The sequence below is a fragment of the Peromyscus leucopus genome, chromosome 12 (genome assembly GCF_004664715.2).
Source record: "Peromyscus leucopus breed LL Stock chromosome 12, UCI_PerLeu_2.1, whole genome shotgun sequence".
NCBI classification, from domain to species: Eukaryota; Metazoa; Chordata; class Mammalia; order Rodentia; family Cricetidae; genus Peromyscus; species Peromyscus leucopus.
The window spans coordinates 52,613,770-52,634,745 of record NC_051073.1 but is presented as its reverse complement, the minus strand read 5'-3'; the positions used below and the strand labels follow the sequence as shown (position 1 = coordinate 52,634,745).

General features: G+C 42.9%; 1 protein-coding gene across 15 annotated transcripts in view; it reads left to right on the top strand.

Annotated features, from left to right (window-relative positions):
• The window catches only part of Zbtb20 (zinc finger and BTB domain containing 20), a 747,261-nt gene that overhangs the window by 714,952 nt on the left and 11,333 nt on the right, over positions 1-20,976 (top strand). The gene's annotated exons all lie outside the window — the stretch shown is intronic.

The window sequence follows — 20,976 nt, the reverse complement described above, 5'->3', positions numbered from 1 at the left end:
AAGAGTGTTTGAAGATTCAAAAACTGTACTCTGCATTTCCTGTTATCCATGTAACATCGCCAGCATATATATATGTGTATATATAATATTATATATATAATTTTTACTATTAAGAACATATAATTAAGAATAAATAAATATGAAATAATTTTTAAAGTATGAGTATGTATACTTTTAAAAAGTTATTTGATAGTTTCTTACACGTATATAATGAATTGTAGTCATTTTCACACATATACACACTATCTTCTCATCCCCTTCCCTCTCCCACTGAAACCCTTCAGTGCCAGCAATTTCACCTCCTTCCTTAATGTGTATGTGTGACTCAGTGAGTTTAGTTAGGGTTGCTTGTGTGAGCATTGGTGATAGGCTATGTCATGGAATATAGGCTATACCACTGAAGAAAGTGATACCATTAAATGTCAGTAGTTCCTCAGGGAATTATGGGGCCCTGCCCCCTACCATGAAGAAATGTTAAGGAGCCCAATCTTGTGCAGGACTCATGTAGATAACCACAGTTGCACTGAGTTCATGAATACAGTGGTCACATCATGTCTAGAATACTCCTTTCGCAAACACATCTCTCTATCCTCTGGCTCTCCCCTTCCATGATGTTCCCTGAGTCTTGGAGAGAGTGGTAGATGTCCCAGTAAAAGCTAAGCACTTTACCATCCCTTATTCTCAGCACTTCAACCAGTTATGAGTTTGGTTAGCCACTGCCTATGCAAGAACAGATCCCCCTGATGAAGGCTGAGAGCAGCACTGATCTATGCATGTAAACATGACTGTTCAGAAGGCAGTTTGACCACATGTCCATTTATCAAAGTGATAGTAGTGGGTTTCCCAGGACTTACAAGCTCCCATCCACAAGCTCTTAGCAAAGTTTACTGTATAAGGCATGAGTTCCCTCCTGTGGAGTAGCCCTCAAATCCAACCAGAAAGAGGTTGGTTACAGCCATCACCTTCATGTCCTGGCAGCTTTAAAAAATATTATTGCATGTATTTATTTTGTGTGTGTGTGTGTGTGTGTGTGTGTGTGTGTGTGTGTGTGTGTGTGTACACGCGCGCGCACTTGCCACAGCATGTGTGTGGAGGCCAGGGAACAATTTATCGATTCTTTCCTTCTACCATACTGGTCTAGGGATTGAACTCCAGTCATCAGGCTGAGTGGCAAGTATCTGCCTCCACTGAGCCATCTCAACGGCTCCTCTGCCAGCTATTGTAACTTCATATTTTAGTATTTGTTTATTCATAAATTCATTTTTGTCATGCTGGGTATTGGCCTTGGTGCCTTATATGTCCTAGGTAATTGCATTACCACTGAATCTTCTGCCCCACCTACAATACTGAATACTGACTTTGTCCAGGCAGAAGCCCCAAGTGCAGAACTCTGGTCTTGTTCACTCCTGAACCTCTAGGATCCAGTGAAGTGCTCAGCCATAGGAGGTTGTTGGCAAATGTTTGCAGAATGGATGACTGAAGGAGGTAGGGAGAGCCCGGGGAAGTATATTACTGAGCAGATTGCCAGGCTATAAATTGAATTGCACTTTTCCACTCAGCAGACCTACATAACAAAGTACATCACAGATAACCTCAGGTTTGTATACTGGGAAAACAGAGCGCTTTCTCTTGGGTGTAGACCACCAAATGTTTTGATTCTAATAGCAATATGGCAGGGTTAAGGTCAGCTTTGTAATATAATCTGGTGCCTATTTTTTCATAGATATCATGGAAATAGCTACTTCTTTTCAAGATGCTCAAACAGATGATTAGGTGAAAGCTCTAGAAAGCCTTGCAACAGTAAAAAGACAAGGTTTTCCCACTCCCCACTTCCACCATGGCCACATGGTGTACACTGCTGCAGCCCCAACCATTCTTTCTTGTTTCCTCCTCTTCCCAGGTCCAGTCTTTGTCTGGGGAATACAGCATGTGACAGTTAGTGTAGCAAGGGGACAGTTGTTGGGAAATCCAGCCCCCACACACAGTGCTCCCAAGCTCCTCCCCTGGGAATGGCATGATTTGATCAGCAGCAGGCAGAGCTGGCCCAGGGAAACAAGAGCTTGGCATGGAATCTTAGTGCCCTCCTGCTGGAAGGGCCCTCAAGAGAGTTACTTCACGCCCACCCTCCTTCAACTGGCTGGACAGTAGAAAGATGTGTAGGAAAACAAATTCCTGGCTGAATGAATAGAGGATTAAGTGAATGAGAGATGAGTTCACTGCTCCAGAAGTCTCTGCCATCCCACTTGAATAGAAAGGCTAACTTTGAAGCCACTCTGTTCTCCATGGCACAGTTTTGTACATGCTCAGCTTTGGAATATGGTTGCCATCTGCTGCCAGCACATAAGACTAAGGAAGTATTGGGGTGGGTAGGAGGAGGCTGGGAGGAAAGAAAATAGACACTTAAAATGAGCTAATGATCTCCTTTGTGCTGGAGTCTAGGTTTCCGAACATCAGTCCCGGACTTTAAGAACAAAACTCCAGTGTGTCTTAGGCCACACCAGGCGCCGAGACATCAGATAAGGCCTGTGCTGTGTAGTGTTCAGCCACAGAGCCTCAAGAAGTTCTGAAAGTGAAATTAGAGGAGCCAACCAAGGAAAGCCCAAATGGGAAAGTGCTTGGGGTAAAATACGATCAGAAGGACTCTGCAGATATGTGTGTCTTCAGGGTTACAGTAGTTCAAACAGGACTCTCCTAATTAAAGAGTTGGAAAACAGTCTCAATCCCAAGAACTTAAAGATCTGTAGACTAAAGGAGAGACTTCTCCACAGCCTGCAAAGGCTTTGTGACGCTTTTGTACAGTCACAGGATGAGAGGGACCTCGCTATTGTGCATTGTTGTGCACTTAACCATTGATTAAGAGCCATAGATTGCTGGACTGGCAGCAGGAGTGGGTGGTCCTTTACAAACACAAAGGCCTAGTAAGCAGAGCTGGGAACGCCAAGAACATCTCTGAAAAGCAGTGAATAGCTCGGAGAGCTTCCTCTTTCCCTGATATTATCTGTATAAATTACTGGTTATGGCACAGAGTCATGTTGATAATTTATATACCAAAATGACATGCCAGAGAATAATAATTAAGCTGAGATGTACACTAGTGAAAAAATTATCCCAGTGAAGTTTACTTTTGAGAAAGATTAGCTAATTAGCCAAGTATGACATTTGAAGGCAAGTCCCCTTCTCCCCTTAATAGTGGCTCTGTCTCCACTTTGAGGAATTAGCAGGAAAGAGAGGCAGAAATATTTTCTGCCGTGAAAAGGAAAGAATTCCTTCAGCAATATAAGTGAAACGAAGAGACAGTGGCAATTGCAGAAAAGCAGAAAATCCATCACCACGCATAGAAAGTGGGTACAAGAGCATGTTGACCTCAGCGCCCTGGAATGACCAAGCCAGGAAATCTTTGTTGGCTGTACAAACTTTGGCCTTGATTCCTATCTGCCATCCGAGACAAGTCATGCACAGCTGTGATGCAACCACAAAATATCATCAATGTCCTCAGTCCATCTCATGTACAGTTTCTCATCCCAGGAACCCAGGGTGCCTCCATACTCTGTTTGGCTTGTTCCAAAACATCCCCATGAAGCGTCTTCATTTATAGATGAAATAACTGGTTCTCTGTCTTTAAATGTGAAGTGATTAATAGTCATGATACTGACCCAGCACATTGTGCTATTTTTCACATTATTTTGGGTTTCTCAGACAAAGGACATATTTTATCTTTCTCATTATTATTTTTAATTAGTTTTCAGAAAAGTCAAGATAAAAACAGACTCTAACAAATATCCCATAGAGATATTTGGTGTTCTCTTTTCTCTCAAGAATAAATTAAGATCTTCTCTGCTTCCCTGTGCCGGATCTCTGTGGATAGTCACAGTCCCATGCCAGTTTTCAGACGAATAAGGGCTCATTCTAATGTCTGGATCACAGTCCCCTCTGTGAAGAGGCAGCCTTTTAAATTCCTGTCTGGACACTGAATAACTTGTTTTTGGTTAAAAACTTTAGCAGTTCAAACTGAAAACTTTTTAAACAGTACTAATATGCAACCTGGTTGTGAGTTTAGCAATAAATTTAGACCCAGTATGTGAAAAGCCAAAGAGAAAACTAGTGGCTTTTATTCTCCCTGGTGACCTGCACTAAATGTTGCATATTTACTTTGTAAATGAGGACACCCAGTGGCCAGCAAGTGAAAATATTCTAAACAACCCTGACACTGTTAACATAAATATAAAGGCCAGTCGTCAACACTCATTGACAAATAGCTCCTAGCATCTACTACCCAGGGCGTCAGCTTCCCTGGGTCAGGCAAGAGTTGAGCCTGATAGTTTTCTAGCTCATTTCCCACATTGGTTGTCCCTTCTCATTTCCTGTAAGTGTGACTCATCTTTGGGGTGCACTGCATCTTGAGTGGCAGAAGGGCCTGGTGCACCATGTCTTAGGACAAATGGAGTCAAGAGGATGAGACTAGCTTGGCATATATCTGAAATAATAAATAAATGAGTGTAGTGTAAAAGAAGTGAAGGAAATACACAATTGCTTTAACCCTTAAGTTCATATTGAACACAAACCCGTGTTGTTAACTAATAAGAGAGGATAAGAAAACTAAAACAAAAACCCAAGAGGAAGAGCAGACATGGCTATCGGTTACTAGAAGGACCTCCTGGAACAACTAGTAGGCACACCTCGGAGAAAATGGGCCTTGTCAGCAATGTCTGTGCAGTGTTGTGGAGAAGTATCCAGACAGGTCCTCAGAGAAGACATACCACCTCTGAGGGGATGTGGCTAGTGTCAGGGATCCAGTTAACTACATTTGTAGTTGCAGCTGTAATTAGAGCTGTAGTTGTAGTAGGTAAGGTACAGTCACCTTACAGCAGTAAGATGGGCACAAGTGTTGTTATAATGTGGGGCATGTGTAAAGTATAGATTTATTTCTCAACATTCGAGTACGTGAACCATTGCCTTGTTTTTCTCAAGAAAATTAAACCTAAGACTCCTGTGACTAAGCTATACAGAAGTCTAAGGAAGTCTCAAAACTCTCTTCCCCTCCACAGATTTGTTCAAGACATGGGAAATCTGGGGAAGGGGTCCAGCACTTAGTCCATAGTGAGCTATGGAGTTGGTATTGCTTGACTCTCTGCAAGGCTGCAGTTCAGTATGATTCTTTGAACTTTTAGGAAGTATTTCATTCCCAGTGATTGTAGACACTGTCAACATTGAGCCCAAGTCCCAGGAGATCACTATTTTTCTAAAGCAGTCAATGCCTTGTCTAGTCTCCAAACGTGTGACAAACCATACCCCACAAAGTATTGTGTGCAAGTTGACCTCTTTCATTTTCATTTTGTTTTTGTGGCTATTGATGAGATAGGATCTCACCATATAGCTTGAACTAACAAGTCTCCCACCTCAGCCTCCTGAGTGTGTGATCACAGTCATGAGCCACCATGCTTGGGTGCCTTTAATATTTTAGAGGAAGTTGGTGGTTTTTCTTCCCAGTAATATTACCTCAATCTAATTTCAAAGCACCAGACTCCCCCTTCACATCGCAGAAAGAGCCCAAATTAATTCCTTTGAGAAGGCCAAATTGGAAAAGAAAACCCTTCCATGGCTTAATAAACTCTAAAACCACAACTCCCTGGGCCAGGGGAGCCCATATCCATATACAAACACTTGACACTACCTACAGGAGGAGGAAAAGGAAGACTCTCATAAAAGTTTTCTGATTTTTATGACAACAAACCAGAAATTAATAACTCCACTTAGACCTCCCAGCCCGTGGGACGTAGGAAAAGAAAGAATTCAGTATATACTCTAGTAATCTCAAAAAACGTCCAAGAGAAAGGAGAATTTGGAATAGGTTTCACGGAGGGTTTGTAAGATTTGGTAAGTAGAAAAAGCCTAGCAACTTCAGAGCTTGGAACAAATGGAGCAGCAGAAGAAAAAGAAGCATGAGTACAGGCTGGAGAACATAACTTGGTGGTACTCAGTTAGCCTAGCATGCCCTAGACTCCATCACCACAAGCTCCCATCCACCCAAGTGAATGATGACTACAGTGTATGTGGGAACTGGCAAGATGGCCAGTCTCTTGATCAATACAAAGATTCTGTTTGGGGAATACCTTGAGAATCAAATCAAACCAAATTGACAGTGAGACAAGATTGTAAGAGCATAGCTATAAAGATTCATAGAGCTCGATCCTTTCACTCTAATCTATAAGTAGATATTGTAAATATTATAGAATAGGGTGTGCAGATATAATAAAATTAAAGCAAAGTGCTCCTTCTGAGCATAATTGTGAAGCGTGCTTTCTGCTCCACTTGCTTCCCAATGCTTCTCAAGGCTTTTGAGCTTTGTTGACACTTCAGCATCTTCATCTCAGCACAAGAAAGGAACTCACATATTCTTTTTCATTTTATTTTATATTTTTACATTTGAAGATAAATTTTCCACACTGGTATGTATTCATATACATATACATTATGTTACTGGATAACATGGGCATTTAAATGCACATATATACTGGACATGAAGCTGATTCGACAATGGGTCATCACAAATGGGCATGTGATTTCTAGCTACTTACTGTCTTACGGCAGCTGACACAAGTCACCTCCCTTTAACTGCCCTTTAACCCTTCATCCAACAAAGCATTGGGGGGGAAGGCCTGCACTGCTCAGGAAGAGAATGCATAGCAGATCCAGTCGGCAGCCTCCACACAGAAACGATTCTGCCTCTTGCTGCCAGCAGTGCTGCCCTTGGTTCCCATTGTCATGTTGGCAGTGGCGTTGTGTCTTGAAGACAGTGCAGAGCACCTCTGAGCATGAACCTGAAGTTCTGCTGCAGAAACATTCAGAACAAAACTGCAACCGAGTTTGGAAGAGAGTTCAGTGTCTTGGGAGCTGTGTGGTAATTTCAGTAGAAAAACTTACTTACCTGACACTATGGGATCTTATTTCTCACCCACTGAAATCCAGATAAAAGGGTTTCCTGACTCACAAATTAATTTTTGTAACTCTTACCCATTGACAATTTCTGAAAGAATGGTATTCTAGAGAGTTGGGCTGTCTCATTACAGTTACTGAAGTGGGAATTTGGTGTTTCCTGTAAAAATAAGTGCATGTTGCTATGAGAAGAGAAGGGAAAGAGACGAGTAAGAAGGTGTGGCTCTTATGTAAACACATTCTGAAGTTTGAACTTCTTTCCCAGCAAAGTAAGAGCCGTAGCTTCTCAGCTGTATTGACTGGATGGGTCCCTCTTTAAGGCCCATCCAAATCCAGGCTCAGACCGATGACGGTGAATTTAAGTACTTTCTTCGGTTCGTTCTGTATCCCACCCGTGGATATAGCATCTGTGTATTTTTGTTCTCCAGATTTCGGGAACAATGGAAGAGGTTACAATAGGGCAGCAGCTACATTTGTAAGGAAAGAGCTTTAGGGAAAAAATGCAGTTCCTAAAAGGTGCTTCAAAGGTTTACAATGTAAGAGGATTTAAAGGCATCAACCTCAGACTTCATTGACTTTTCTCCCTCGTCCCAGCAGGTGTTCCCTCCTCAAGAAGCCATTTCATTTCAAGTCTGGACAGAGGGCATAGCTGTTTTTTTTCAGAATGTCTGGAATTCTCTGTCTACGCTTCTGTTCTGAGTTAAAGCTTAAGCTTTCACAAACACATGCTAATACAGTTAGTATCCATGCTTTATTCCCCCACTTGCCTGCTGTCATAGTTAATTCTAACAGGTACCTGGACTGAGTGAAGGGCTGCCTAGAAACCAAGAAAGCATTGTTTTAGGTATGGTGACATGTGTATTTCTAGAGGAGCTCAGCCTGTGGGTTTGAGTAGAATTCTCACTCCCTGAGAGTGAGTCCTATCAAATTGCTTGGGGACTGGAAAAAACAAATACAGAAGGCAGATAGGCATTGGCAGAGAGCTAGGTAGGGCCATCTCTTGGACACCAGAACTGTAGACTTCCTAGCATTTGGATTCCAGGGCTTATACCAGTAGTACACACACACACACACACACACACACACACACACACACACACACACACACACACACACACTGTCTCGGGTGCTTTTCCTAAACCTGAGAGTTACACCATGGGTTTCCCTGGTTCTAAGGCCTTCGGACTCATACTGAGTCACACTCTGAGCATCCCAGTGTCCTCTGCCTGCAGATGACCTGTCAGAGGACTTCTCACCACCCTAACTGCATGAGCCAATTCCCTTAATAAGTCCCCTCTCTTATATCTATATTACGTATCCTATTGACTCTCTCCCTCTAGAGAATTCCAACTAATACATATTTTGGTATCAAGAATGACTGTAGAAGAACTGAATCTGAAGGATGCGTTTCCTTAGTTGATTTTTAAGGTTTCTAGAATTGACTTTTTAAATCGGATTAAACTAAAAATGCTAAGGGTTCTGCTTAGTACAGAGGGCACCGATAGACTGTGTGTGAATTGTAGGGACATACAAGGTAAATGCATTCGATATTCCTGACTCACCACTCATAAGAAGCAAGGAGTTTTGTGACTCTGTCTGTTGTACTTTCAAACATTCTGGAGAAAGAAGAAGTATGATGCTGGTCAGTTACACATCTTCAGGAATAAGATGCCTTGGCTCCAGCTCCATATAACTTACTGAAGGGTGTCCAGAGTCAAAATTTCTCTCCTAAAGTCCCAATACACAAACTCCTGAAAATGAAACATGCCTTCATCATGAAGTTGGCTGCATTATAACAGAAGTTGAATGCAGCCTTTTGTGGTATCTGCTGTTCAAGTGAGGAGGACAGTAGCTGAAAAGGTGTGGACTGGAGCCAGGGGAGGAGGGGAGGAGGGGATCCTTTTAAGTCGGAATAGAAAGGTTAGTGAAGACTGATGGGACTGGAGAGGCTGAGCTCCTGAACTCTGGTAAGACTTGTTCACCAGTGGAAATACCCTCTCTCAATGTTCTTCCCCTTTGCTGTGCCCTACAACACAGTGGTCTCTGGACCCACTGCCACGCTCGTGGTAGCTGGCTCCTTCCACCCCTGCAAAGGACTTCCCGCCTATATAGGTATTGGCCCTTCTCTGTCTGTCTGTAGACTTTGACTGTCCTCATTGCCTGAGAAAACATTAGTGGTCTCTCCTGAGGTGCCCCAGGCAGGATAATGTTGCTTCTCCTCAGGCCCCACCCTTCTTGGTTTCTAGACAGAGAACTAAATTCAAGTTAGATCAGAATCCCTAAAGTATGGCACAAAGTATGCCCATGAGAAGGTGTGCTACAAACCAAAAAAATCACCTGAGATACCTACTTTATGCAAACAATTCTGGGGACCATGTGGAGAATGAATAAGAGATAAGATAAGTAAAAGGGAAGTAAACTTAGATCAGCCTGAATGTATTTCCTTTTTTTTCAACTGAGATTTTTACAGGTCATGTTGGAGACCAGTAAGCATACATTTCAGTTTGTACCCAATTCTTACCACATATGTGAAAGATCCAAAAGTCCTATAATGTGATTCTTTATTAGCATATCTTCCAGTGACTTTCCATCTTCAAATGTGGAAGCAAATTCTCTGCAAGAATCATCCTTTCCCTGCCCTCTTAGCTCCTCCCTTTCAGCTCTTGAAGAAGTAGACCCAGCTGACAGCCATGATAGTCTCATCCAGGTCTCTTCCTTCACCGAACGCAACTGGGCGGTCCTTCCTGGATGTTTTAGCAGCAGGAAGGGTGTGTGATGAGTAGCTGAAAGCAGGAGCACACTGAGAGCTCACAAAGCCATGCTGCCTGCCAGCTGCAGACTGAGTTCATCATTATGGGCCCATTAGGCAGACAAGATACATTTCATGTTGCAGCTTAGAGAGGTAAGAAAAGCACCATCTGTCTGGTTGGTGGGCCGTATGTGCACCAAAAGAGCATCAGCATGTGTGAAGTGGAAATGCCCAATGAAAGACTTCAAAAGCTCAAGGAGATTGGAATGGTAGAGTACATTTGCCTACTTCTTCCACACTGGGAAGGTAGGTCAGAAGGTAGGCCTTTCACCAACCAGTGCTTCAAAAGAGTAATTTGTAAGGGGGCAACGCAGGGTCTTTGAGGAACTCTGTGATGGTGCTTTGCTGTAGGACCACCCACAGAGTTGGAATCCCTGTCACTCAGGTGGAAAATGTAGACGCAAGGAGAAGAACTGGGTCTGGAAAGACAAGGGCCAAGCAGCAGCATTCCACTTCCAGATGCCACGTGAGTAATCACAGTACTGGGCAGACAGACAGAGAGCAGCACGGGTGTAAATTATGTAGATCCATGGCCTTGGCTGCTTAATTCCAGCACTTGTAGGACCCTAGGAAGCCTACCAAACCCTTTAGAGAAAGTGTGGAAAACTCGAACTCAAATCCTACAAACAGAATCACATCTCCCAGTCAGTTCCCAAAACTGAGCTGAATAAATGCAAGGCAGAGCCATCACTTGGGGAAATACTCCATATCCTACCTAAAATATATTTTCTTCATCCTTTTCCTCATCCTTCTCCAAAGAGACTAATACCCTTTAGCAGGGTAACTGTGCAGTGTGGAAAAGGAAATAATCATACTTTATGGGCATAAGTTGAATATGTTCTATAACACCGATTCCAGGAGACCAAAATACCTCTTTAGCTGCCCAGTCAGAGTAGGGGCTTACAGAGATCAGCTGACTAATGAGGTTTGGGCTCCATTCTGACTCATGGTGGGTTCTCAGATCAGTGTCTTCCTCTAGTTCTGGAATGCATGAAGGAAGGGTTGGAGCTGCCTTTTCCTGGGAAAATAGTAAATAAAATTAGTATGTCCCCAGAGGTCTTATGAAGATTAAAGCCACCATCAAGGACTTGAAAGATGCCAGTGTGGTGATTCCCCCTTCATCACTACTCAACTTTTTTATTTGCCCTGCACAAAAGACAGATGGATCCTGGAGAATATTAATAGATTATTGAAAGGTTAGCCAAGTGATGACTTCAGTTGATTAGTTTACGGGATGTAGTTTCATTGTTTGAACTAATCAACACATGCCCTGGTACTTGACAAACAGCTATTGATCTGGCAAGTGACCTTTCCTCCATATGTGTCCATCAGAGCCACCGGAAGCGGTTTGCTTTGTGCTGGCGAAGCCAGCAGTGTATCAGTACTACAGGTCCCGCCTCAGGAGTATATTAGCTTCCAAGCCCACGTTATGATCAGGTGATAGAGGAAGAGAAGACAAGGACCTGATCCATAGATGGTTGTGTACAATATACGGGCAATAAGTGAAGCAAACAGCTGCCCCTTCTGAGGGATCCCTGAAGAAACCTAAAAAAGAGTCCTCAATGAGCAGTGCCTTGAGCAGGGCTCCAGTTTGTGCATTTTGCTGGCAAGAAGAAACAGGTATTTAGTGATGTACCCATGGTAGTCACTTTTCTTTGTGGTGACAGAATACCCGAGAGAAGCCACTTACCACTTCCAGAGGGTTTCAGTCTGTGCTTGCTTTGCTCTGCTGTTTATGGGCCTCTGGCAAGGCAGGACAGCATGGCCCAGAGAGCATGACAATGCAGAGCTGCTCCCTCATGGTGGCAGAAGATCTGGGAAAGAAAGGAAGGTACCTGGGTCAGAGTATACCCTTCAAGATTACACTCCAGTGACCACCTCCTTTAACCAACCCCACATCCTAATTTCTGCCACAACAAAAGATACCTAGTGTTAAGGTTGATTTAAGTGTCAAGGTGATAGAATCTAGAATCACCTGGAAGGAAGTCATAATAAGGGATGATCTAGATTAGGTTGACCTGGGGACACATTTATGGGGTTTTATTTTAGTGGGAAGATCCACCCACTGTATAGGAGTGGAGAGAGTGGACTGAGCAGAAGCATGCATGCATTAATTCTTTTCTCTCTGCTATCGGGAACTATGGGGATCCAGCCCCTCGATAGTCCCCTCCCAGGGTCCGGGAAGAATCTACAACCAGCTGATAATTAATCTTTGATGAGAAGAAATGAATCTATGTACATGAAACTCCTTAGTCCATATACTTTATTATTCTGTGTCAGCTACAAGCTTATATTCTGCTCTCATATTTAGCTCCTTTCTTGCCTGATTTCTCTCTACACTTACCTGCGGTCCCCTCTAGGTTCTATCTTAATTCCTACATCTAGTTCTGCCCCTCCTAGGTTCTCATCCATCTTATTCTTTCCCATATCATCTCCTCTCCTATCTCCTTCTCTCTCCTCATCTTGTACTTCCTCATCTTGTTCTTCCCCATCTGGCTCTTTCTCATCCTCTATCTCATTCCTCTAGTACTCTCTTCTAGCCCTTCAATCTAGTTCTTCCCCATCTCAGTTTGTTCTTCTCAAGTTCTTACCCATCTAGTTTTTCCATTCTCTTTTCTCTTCTCTGTTCTCCGTGCCCTGGAAGTCCCAGTATATATACACTTAGAAGCAGTATTCCCTAGTAGTGCAAAGCCAGGCTTCCAGGGTCAAACGGAGGGGTGATAAGAATCACATAGGGAGGCAATAGCCATTAATTATCATTTGCAACCCCAAAGGGAAGTGACCAATGGGGAAATGAATTAACTAAAGGCTAAATTCAGGTAATATCTAAGAAGAGGGCTCTTATGTGCTCAACTATAGTCTTAAACATGATTGGTAGAAAAATGTTAAGAATCTATAAGTTGCTAGGTCAGTGGGAGAAAATAAAACTGTCTTCTTTTTTCCTGTGGCTCATATCTGTCCAAGCTATCTGCTATTTATCTGCAGGGTGGGGGAAAATGTGCTCAGTTGCTAGGCAACCTGTGTACACCTAGACGCCTCTGGTGATAGTTAAAGGGAGATCTGGAACTAGAGTAAGTTTTGGGAAAGGAGGAAGTAAAGCTTAATTGTCAGATCCGCCAGGCCTTCTCAAACAGGTAGCCTGGATGGTTAGGTCTGTTCTTAGAGAGTACAGAGATATCTCTGATAAGGTACTTTCCTCCATCTGGGGATGGACCTGGCTGGATGCTGCCAATGATAATTACAGGGAGGCTTGAACTGGGGTTCTGGCTGCGCATAGCTGTCAGCACAAAAGGTTATCTAAATATTCCTAGAAGTGGTTAGGTAAGGAGTTAGAGGTCTATAAAGTTAGTAAGGCTGTAAGAAAGGAGGGTCCGAGCTAAATTGTGTAAAGCTATTACTTAACATCCTCCTGACCTAGGCGGTCTCTCCTTGTGGAATTTATCTTAAACCAGGGACTTGCATGTGGACTGTTATTACTGCTAGTTCTTGAAAGTGGCCAAGGGAGATATCTGATTCCAGAGAACGCCTTTCCTGAGGCTATTCTCCAAATACCTGGAATGTGTATATCCAGAGAGTGATCAGTCCATACTATTAGCCCTTCTTAGGGAAAAGTCAATTGGGAAAACTATGAAGGCACACATGATTTTCATAATAGAAGACAGCTGATATATAACAAGCCAAATAACACCAAAAACTCTTTGGCATTTGGCTTCCTCTGGAGGAATTCCTTGATCCCTCTAGGTAGTGACTTTGCCATAACCAGCTGAGTTCTTATGATATATTCCTGTGGCCCTCAGCACTCTGCTTCTTGACTATGGATGCAATGTAACTGGTTCTCTCTGGTCAATGATGAACTATAATCTGAACTGTAATGAATAATAGATCCTTTCTCCCCTAAGTTGCTTTCATTGGGATTTTATAACAGCAATAGGAAAGGAAACTAGTACAGTTTGAAACCCAAAAAAGTAGCATGTTTGTGTCTGCAAGAGTATCCCCAAGTTACTAGGGTAAGCATGTACAACTGCAAAGACCAGTGAGGAAGACTCCCCCTCTATGAGGGTGGGTATCATTTAATTGATTGCAGATCTATTGGCATTGGTATCCCTACTGACAGCTGGGACTTCGAAACATAGGGTTTGCTAGTATTTGGGTTCCAGAACATATACAAGCCACCCTTTCTCTGGGCCCATGGACACTCAGTCAGCCTAAACCTGAGAGTCACACCACAGGTTTCCCTGGTTCTCAGGTTTTCAGACTTAGACTGAGCCATGCCACCAGAATCCAGTATCTCCAGTCTGAGGTGACCTAGCACAGGACTTCTCAACTTCCATAATTACATGAGCCAGTTTCTTTAATAAATCCCCTTTCATATGTCTATATTAATATCCTACTGATTCTCCCAACATGCACACAGCTAATGTAGTAATGCTAAAACTGAGTTTTTAGTTGATGTTTGGGATTGGTTCCATAAGCTGTTAAGTACTTGTAGACTGATTTTTTTTATTATACTTTGCTGGGACCTAAAAGGATCTAGGTTGACTTTAAAAATTCAATAATTATTAAGACATATATTTTTATATAACTGCAAACAAGAAATCAGAGTCGAGGTAAAATAAATTATTAAATAAATTAGTAATAGAGTAAGTCTGGATGAATTTTTATTATAGGACAGCACATACTGAAGTCTACTCAGTTTCTATAATGTGGCCTAAATCTTGACTCCATGCTCCTTTCTAAGCAGAGCCAAGAGAGGAACATGATCAGTTTTTATACCTGCAGATTCCAGAAAAATCAAAGCAGAATGCTATTTCCTGAACCTGAGAATCCAGGCCTACTGGTTAATATGTTTTAAATATGTTTGGATGGATATCTTCTTTGTTTTAGATTTCAGCTCATGTACATTTACACTGGGGTATTCTCAGTAAATGTTTCACTAATGAACTAGTAAAAATCCAAGCAACCCCTCCCCAGCAGCTTTAACCATAAGTCAGTTATATTTATTTATAATTTTAGCATGTAGCCAGCAAAGCTTCATTCTCTCTTGGGCTCACAGCGGACTTGGTTTGAAGTAGGCAAGCCAGAGACCTGGGCTAAGTGAAAGGGTCTGTGAGAAACCAATAGGAAAGCTTCCTGGGATTATTTCTTCCTTTGGACCCGAGAACTCCAACAGGGATGTAAATCTAGCTTCAGCCTTCAAACAAACTACAAAGGAAATTACACGAACGGAAAAGGAAATTAGAAAGGAAACATTCGCCTAGAGTTTGGGGTTGGCCTTAGTGTCATAGAACAAGTGTTTTCCTAGTTCTCGGTTTGGCTTTCCTGTTGCCCATACGCAAAACTTAGTAAAACTGAGAACAGAAATGAAGGGATGGGGGGAGGGGAGAGGAGGAGAGAAGAAAGGGGGGGGGATGGAAGAGGAGGAGAGAGAACAGAGGGGGGAGGAGAGGAAAAAAGCCAAGGGGAAGGAAGAAGGGAAGCGGGGAGGACAGAAAGGAGAGAAGGGTTATTGCAGAACTTTCAACTGACCCTTATTTCCAACTCCGTTTTGTTGGGTGAATTAGAAATGGATATTGGATTTGCTTTACTCATTTTAACATTCAAAAATATTTAAAGGTATCTCATCCCCTAATTCTCCCATAGATTTGTATTAACTGTCGACAGAAATGTGTTCTGCTAAAAACCAAAACCCAATCAAACTTTGGGAAGCAGTGGCTTTCAACAGTTGGAAACAGCAGAACCACCCTCACCTGCTCAGTTTCAAGCAGCATTAGTACTTGGGTATCTGTATTTCTCTTTCCTTGGAATCTTACATTGTTATTGTTGACTATCCTTTTCTAAAAAGCAACTTTGATTAAAGATTGTTCACGTTCTCATATAAAATGTTACCAACTCTGGACCAGGAGATGAGTCAGTGGATAAAGCACATGCCACACAAATGTGAGGACCTTGGAGCAAATTCCCACTTCCCACACCCAGGTAAAGCTAATGCAGCAGCACGCATCTGTAAGAACAGTGTCCCTGGGACGAGATTGAAATGAGCACATTGTTTGAGACTAGGCTCTGGGCTCTGGAGGCCTGGCCACCTTTGCCATGCCTAGTTCATATGCTGAGTAACTGATCTCCTTGGAGCCCTACTTCCTTTAGACCTGTTGATTTGACCAGAGTTCACACTGGTTTTAATTTGAAAATGGTATTTCCTCTTTTTACAGCCTTCCTCCCCTTCCCCCACTTCTCCAACCCCCTCCTCTGCACCTTATCCTTCACTCCTCTCTTTTATATATCCTTTTGCTCTCCTGCCTGAGAAAGGACTGGATTTCACACCTAATTAAAAAAGATTGCATTGCCTGCTGTTCCCTTTCTTGTTCGGTTCTCTCATTTGCAGGCAGCTTTTTATTCTCATGCTAAGTCCTATCCGTGGACCCCTGCGGCGTACAGGACAGGCAGGGGCAAAGTTCCTCTAAAACTGAGCACCGGGCCCTCCACCACCCATTTCTGCAGGCAGATTTCCCCTTGGGGACTCAGCCCTGCTGCAGCCCCATCCATTTGCTCTCACAGAACAGTCACTTAGAATAATTACATCCTCGCTGTCCACAGGACAGTTCCCTGAATGTTCCCAGTGAGTGTCATCACAGGCTGACTTTTTTGCTCTGGTAGAAAGCCAGGTGGGTAGGTTATTCTTTTAAAACAATATGAAGAGATCTATTTTTAATAACAGTTTTCTCTGCCATCAGTTTTATTGTCATTCCACTGTGGATTTTCCTAAGGCAGTGTGGCATTTTTAAATACACAAAAATCTATGTAAAGTTGTGTAGTTTTGGAAGAGTTGGGGTTTCCAGGGAAGGGAGGTTAGTCCGTTTGGGGGTGTTTGGGGACTTTTGTGTGTTTTTTTTTCTTGGTTATTTTGAATAGCCCAAATGCCTATTCAGTGTCAGTCTAGGAAAGAATGGAGTTAGCATTTTCACACCATTCCTTCCTATACAGTTCTTGAATACCATCTAATCAAGATTTGTTTTCAATGGGGGACAAATCTACAGTAGGCTATTTCAAATTTATTCCATTGGAATCTATACATTAATGCCCATTGGATGAAAAGGACGTGTTCACAAAAGCCTGGACTTTGCCTTACTGTGGCAGAAACTTTCCCACTGTATTCGTGTTAAAAATAAAAGCAAGCCTGGGAAAGGAATTGCCTTGGCATTGTGTGCTGGAGGAGTGAAGCGGGCTTGAGTGGAGAGAGGACATTTCCATCACATCTGTACCACTATCAGCAAAAGAGAAGTCAGCCTTTCATGGCATCTCACTGCAGTGGGGGGCCGAGTACTCAGGGAGATGTTTAGAGTTTTATCCATAGACATCCAGAGGGTTGATAAGGTCACCATGGATCTCTTGTATAGGCTTACCTTTGCCTCTGGGGTTTTTAGTGAAGTTTGGGAAAACAGTAATGTAATACTCATATAGACTATGTAGCAAATAACCTGATTGTTTAGATTTGCTAAATCTTCACTCAGTTTGGTCAAACAGATTTTTCTCATGAAGCTCTGTGTGTGTGTGTGTGTGTGTGTGTGTGTGTGTGTGTGTGTGTGAGAGAGAGAGAGAGAGAGAGAGAGAGAGAGAGAGAGAGAGAGAGAGAGAGAATAGTAAGATAAAATAGATTTTTAATACTCACTCTCTCTCATCTTTTAAACAATGTCTACCATAGCTTTTAGTCCCTCTCTTTTTATACAAAATGAGCATGAGGATGGTCCTGGATCCTTGGCAATTCACATGTCATTTCTCAAAGCACCGAAAAGTATGGGTTCTAATCCCAACTCTGCTACTTGCTAGCTTGGTGTATAAAAGTTTGATCAAATCAGGTAGAAACTTTAGAACCGTAACTTCCTCTTGCCTCAAATGGAAATAACAATAATATCCTGGAAATGTACAGGAATGATTCCTGCAAAAACAAATGAGGTCTTACACAGGAGAGACTTTCATACTATGTAAAATGCTATAGGACATTAACCAGCATGCCAGTTGGAAAGGGAATGCTCCTTAGAGTCCACTGAAGGAAGTCACCCGTATCGTCTGACCTTGTGACTGGCACTGTGGTCACATATGCATTGAAGAGATGTCTCTACCCGTGTAGAAGGAGATGTACTAAGAAGTCTACCTTGCCCAGAGATGGTGATCCTCCTGCCGTCTGTGTACAGCCAATTAACTGTGCAGCTGCTCTTGTACTGAAGTGAAAGAGAGGCTTCAGTGACAGGGAAATCCTATGTAGAAATGATTACCTTTTAGTTCTAGGACCAGTTGTGTTATTTCTCATAAATAAGCAGGCATGTATTGTACACTCTTGCACACATGTGTATGTGTCTAAGTTAGATAACTACAGCTACAGTGGAATCCCCAGGCCTAGGAGCAGGAAGACTGGAGGACGTCTTTTTAACTTTTAACTTGATGGTTGCAGCAGCTGCATGGATCCTAATGCCAACTCCCATATAGGGACAAAGCATGTGATGTAGGAAACCGGCAGGAAAAAACTCCGAGCCACACCACCTGGGTTCCTACAACAGCTCTACCACCAGTTACCAGTGCAGCTTCCAGCACATTGCATAATTTCTCTGGCCTTAATTTCCCAGTGTATAAATGGAAATAATAAATGGAGTAATATGCATGAGTGGTTTGGACAGTGCTTGACAGACAATGAGGCTTGAAGAAAAGTTGTCCTTATTATTGTCCTTCTAGATATGCGTGGGGGATTCGGCAAGAAGTTGAAAAATGATCTATTGACTCAATTCATGGACATCCATTCCTAAATTATTGGGATCTTCATCTAGGGATGTATTGTGTATTAACATAGTTTTTGAGGATTTGCCCTAATCATTCAGTTGTACCACTAGAATCTGTTTTATTAAGTAAAAAAGTTGGAAAGTATCACCTAATACAGTATTTCCGACACATAATAAATAAGCCTGATGAAGTTGAAAGAGGTTCGATTACCCAGGGTACTGTAAATTGCATCACTGGATGTGCTGCAGGGCCTTGAGGGCATTTATCATGCTTAGACCGTATGAGGACCAAGTGGAGGAGCCAGGCGGGAAGTGTGGCAGGAGCAGACTTCCCTGAGTACCTTTATCCAAAGCCGAGAAGGAACCTGGGGAGGCAGAAATGCCTGCTGTGCATGGGCTCCTTCCTCTGGGGTTGTTTACTACAAGACTTAGCATCTGAGTTACAATCGATGGATGTGAGGGCTGCTTTGTTCTGAAAGCCTCTCTTGTCCTCTCTCAACCTGACAGCTCAGTTCTGTATTCATAACTCATCTCACCATTGGGACCAAAGGCGTGACAGAAAAAAACTTGAGGGCGTGTCCTAGTTTGATTTCTGTTCCCGTGATAAAGACCATGACCCAAACTACCTTGGGGAGGAAAGGGTTTACTATGTTTTACAGGTTAGAGTCCATTACTGAGGAAAGTTAAGGCAGGAATTGAGAAGGGAAACTGTGATCTAAATATATTGAGTCTAAAAAATTTTTTTTCAATTAAAAAAAAAAAAAAAACAAAATGGAAGGAGCAAGCCTACAGGAGGAATACCACGTGGCCCTTTGAATAAGAATGGCCCCCATGGCCTCACATATTTGAATGCTTAGTCATCGGGGAGAGGCACTACTTGATAAAAAGGAGTCATGGCTTGGTTGGAGTAGGTGTGGCCTTGTTGGAGGAAGTGTCTCACTGGGGGAGGGCTTTGAGGTTTCAAAAGCCCAAGCCGGGCTCAGTATTTCTCTCTGGCTGCCTTCGGATCTAAACGTGGAATTTTGAGCTAGTTCTTCAGCACAACGTCTGCTTGTACGCCGCCAAGGTGCCCGCCATGATGCTAATGGACTAAACCTCTGGAACTGTAAGCAAGCCTCAATTCTTTATTTATAAGAGTTAACTTAGTCATGGTGTCTCTTCACAGCCGTAAAACAGTGACGAAGACAACTTGCCTCCCAGCTTCTACTTAGCCTTGTTTTTCCATACTCCCCAAGACCATCTGCCCAGGGCTGATGAGGCTCTCCTCCATCAATTAGCAGTCAAGAAAAGGCCCCCAAGCCAGGCAGTGGTGGCGCTCGCCTTTAATTCCAGCACTCTGGAGGCAGAGCCAGGCAGATCTCTGTGAGTTTGAGGCCAGCCTTGGCTACAGAGTGAGTTCCAGGGAAGGCGCAAAGCTACACAGAGAAACCCTGTCTCAAGAACAGAAAAGAAAATGCCCCATAATAACAGGTTAATCTGATGGAGGCGATTTCTCAATTGGGCTCTCCCTCCCTGGTGCCTCTGGTTTATGTCAAGTTGACAATACCTAGCTAGCGCTGGCAGGAAAGATTTCTCTCCACGCAGGGTTTCAACCCATGCTGGCTTGGCCCCATTGTAATAATGGACCCATAAGGCAGGCCTGAGTCTTCATTTCATTGTATATAAGAAGCAGAGAATTCAAGAAGCCACAGCAAGATCAGCCCCAGAGGGTCCCATGACCAGTGATTACTTCCTCCAACCAGGCCAGCCTCCTCCCTTTCACTAACCACCTCCCCAAATAGTGTCTTATTTTTAATCTATCTCGGGCTTAACCAGCTCATTAAGTCAGACCCCTCCTAATTTAGTCATCAGTGATGATGCCCTCACAGACAGAACCAGAAGTGTTCCTCACTAATCTTTCCAGCACTTTTAATCCAGGCATGTCTTCTGTCGAAAGAAAACATTGCCGATTGTGGAGTTACAAGTGTGCTTCTGACTGAAGAATGACTTGTAGAAAGGTTATTCTTGAGAGACATCTGAGCGGGGAGGTAGAAAAATGGAAAATGCCTAGGATTAGGCCATAGCCATCTGTTTTCTTCTCAGTGTGGGGTGATGTTAACAATGGTATCACCTAGCTAGACAGCCTGAAGCATAGGATGGCAGTTGGTCAAGCTAGCAGAGCTTCCACAAAGATTATTGTCTTCCTTCTGGGAGCTGTTTAATAATTCCACAAACTATCCTGTTGCTCAAAGTAAGCTTGTACCCCACCTCCAGTTTATTCCTGCTCTCTTGGACTAATTATTAAAGTGCTGTCTTTCACTCCGAAAGTGCCCATTTTGAATACTAAATGTGTTCACCTAGTGTGATCACACTCAGCACATCCAGCACCAGCCTTTTAAAAACATTTCTTGTACTTTAAAACATGTCCTCTTGCCATGTACTTTAATTGCAGAGGCAGGCAGATCTCTGAGTTCAAGGCCAGCCTGT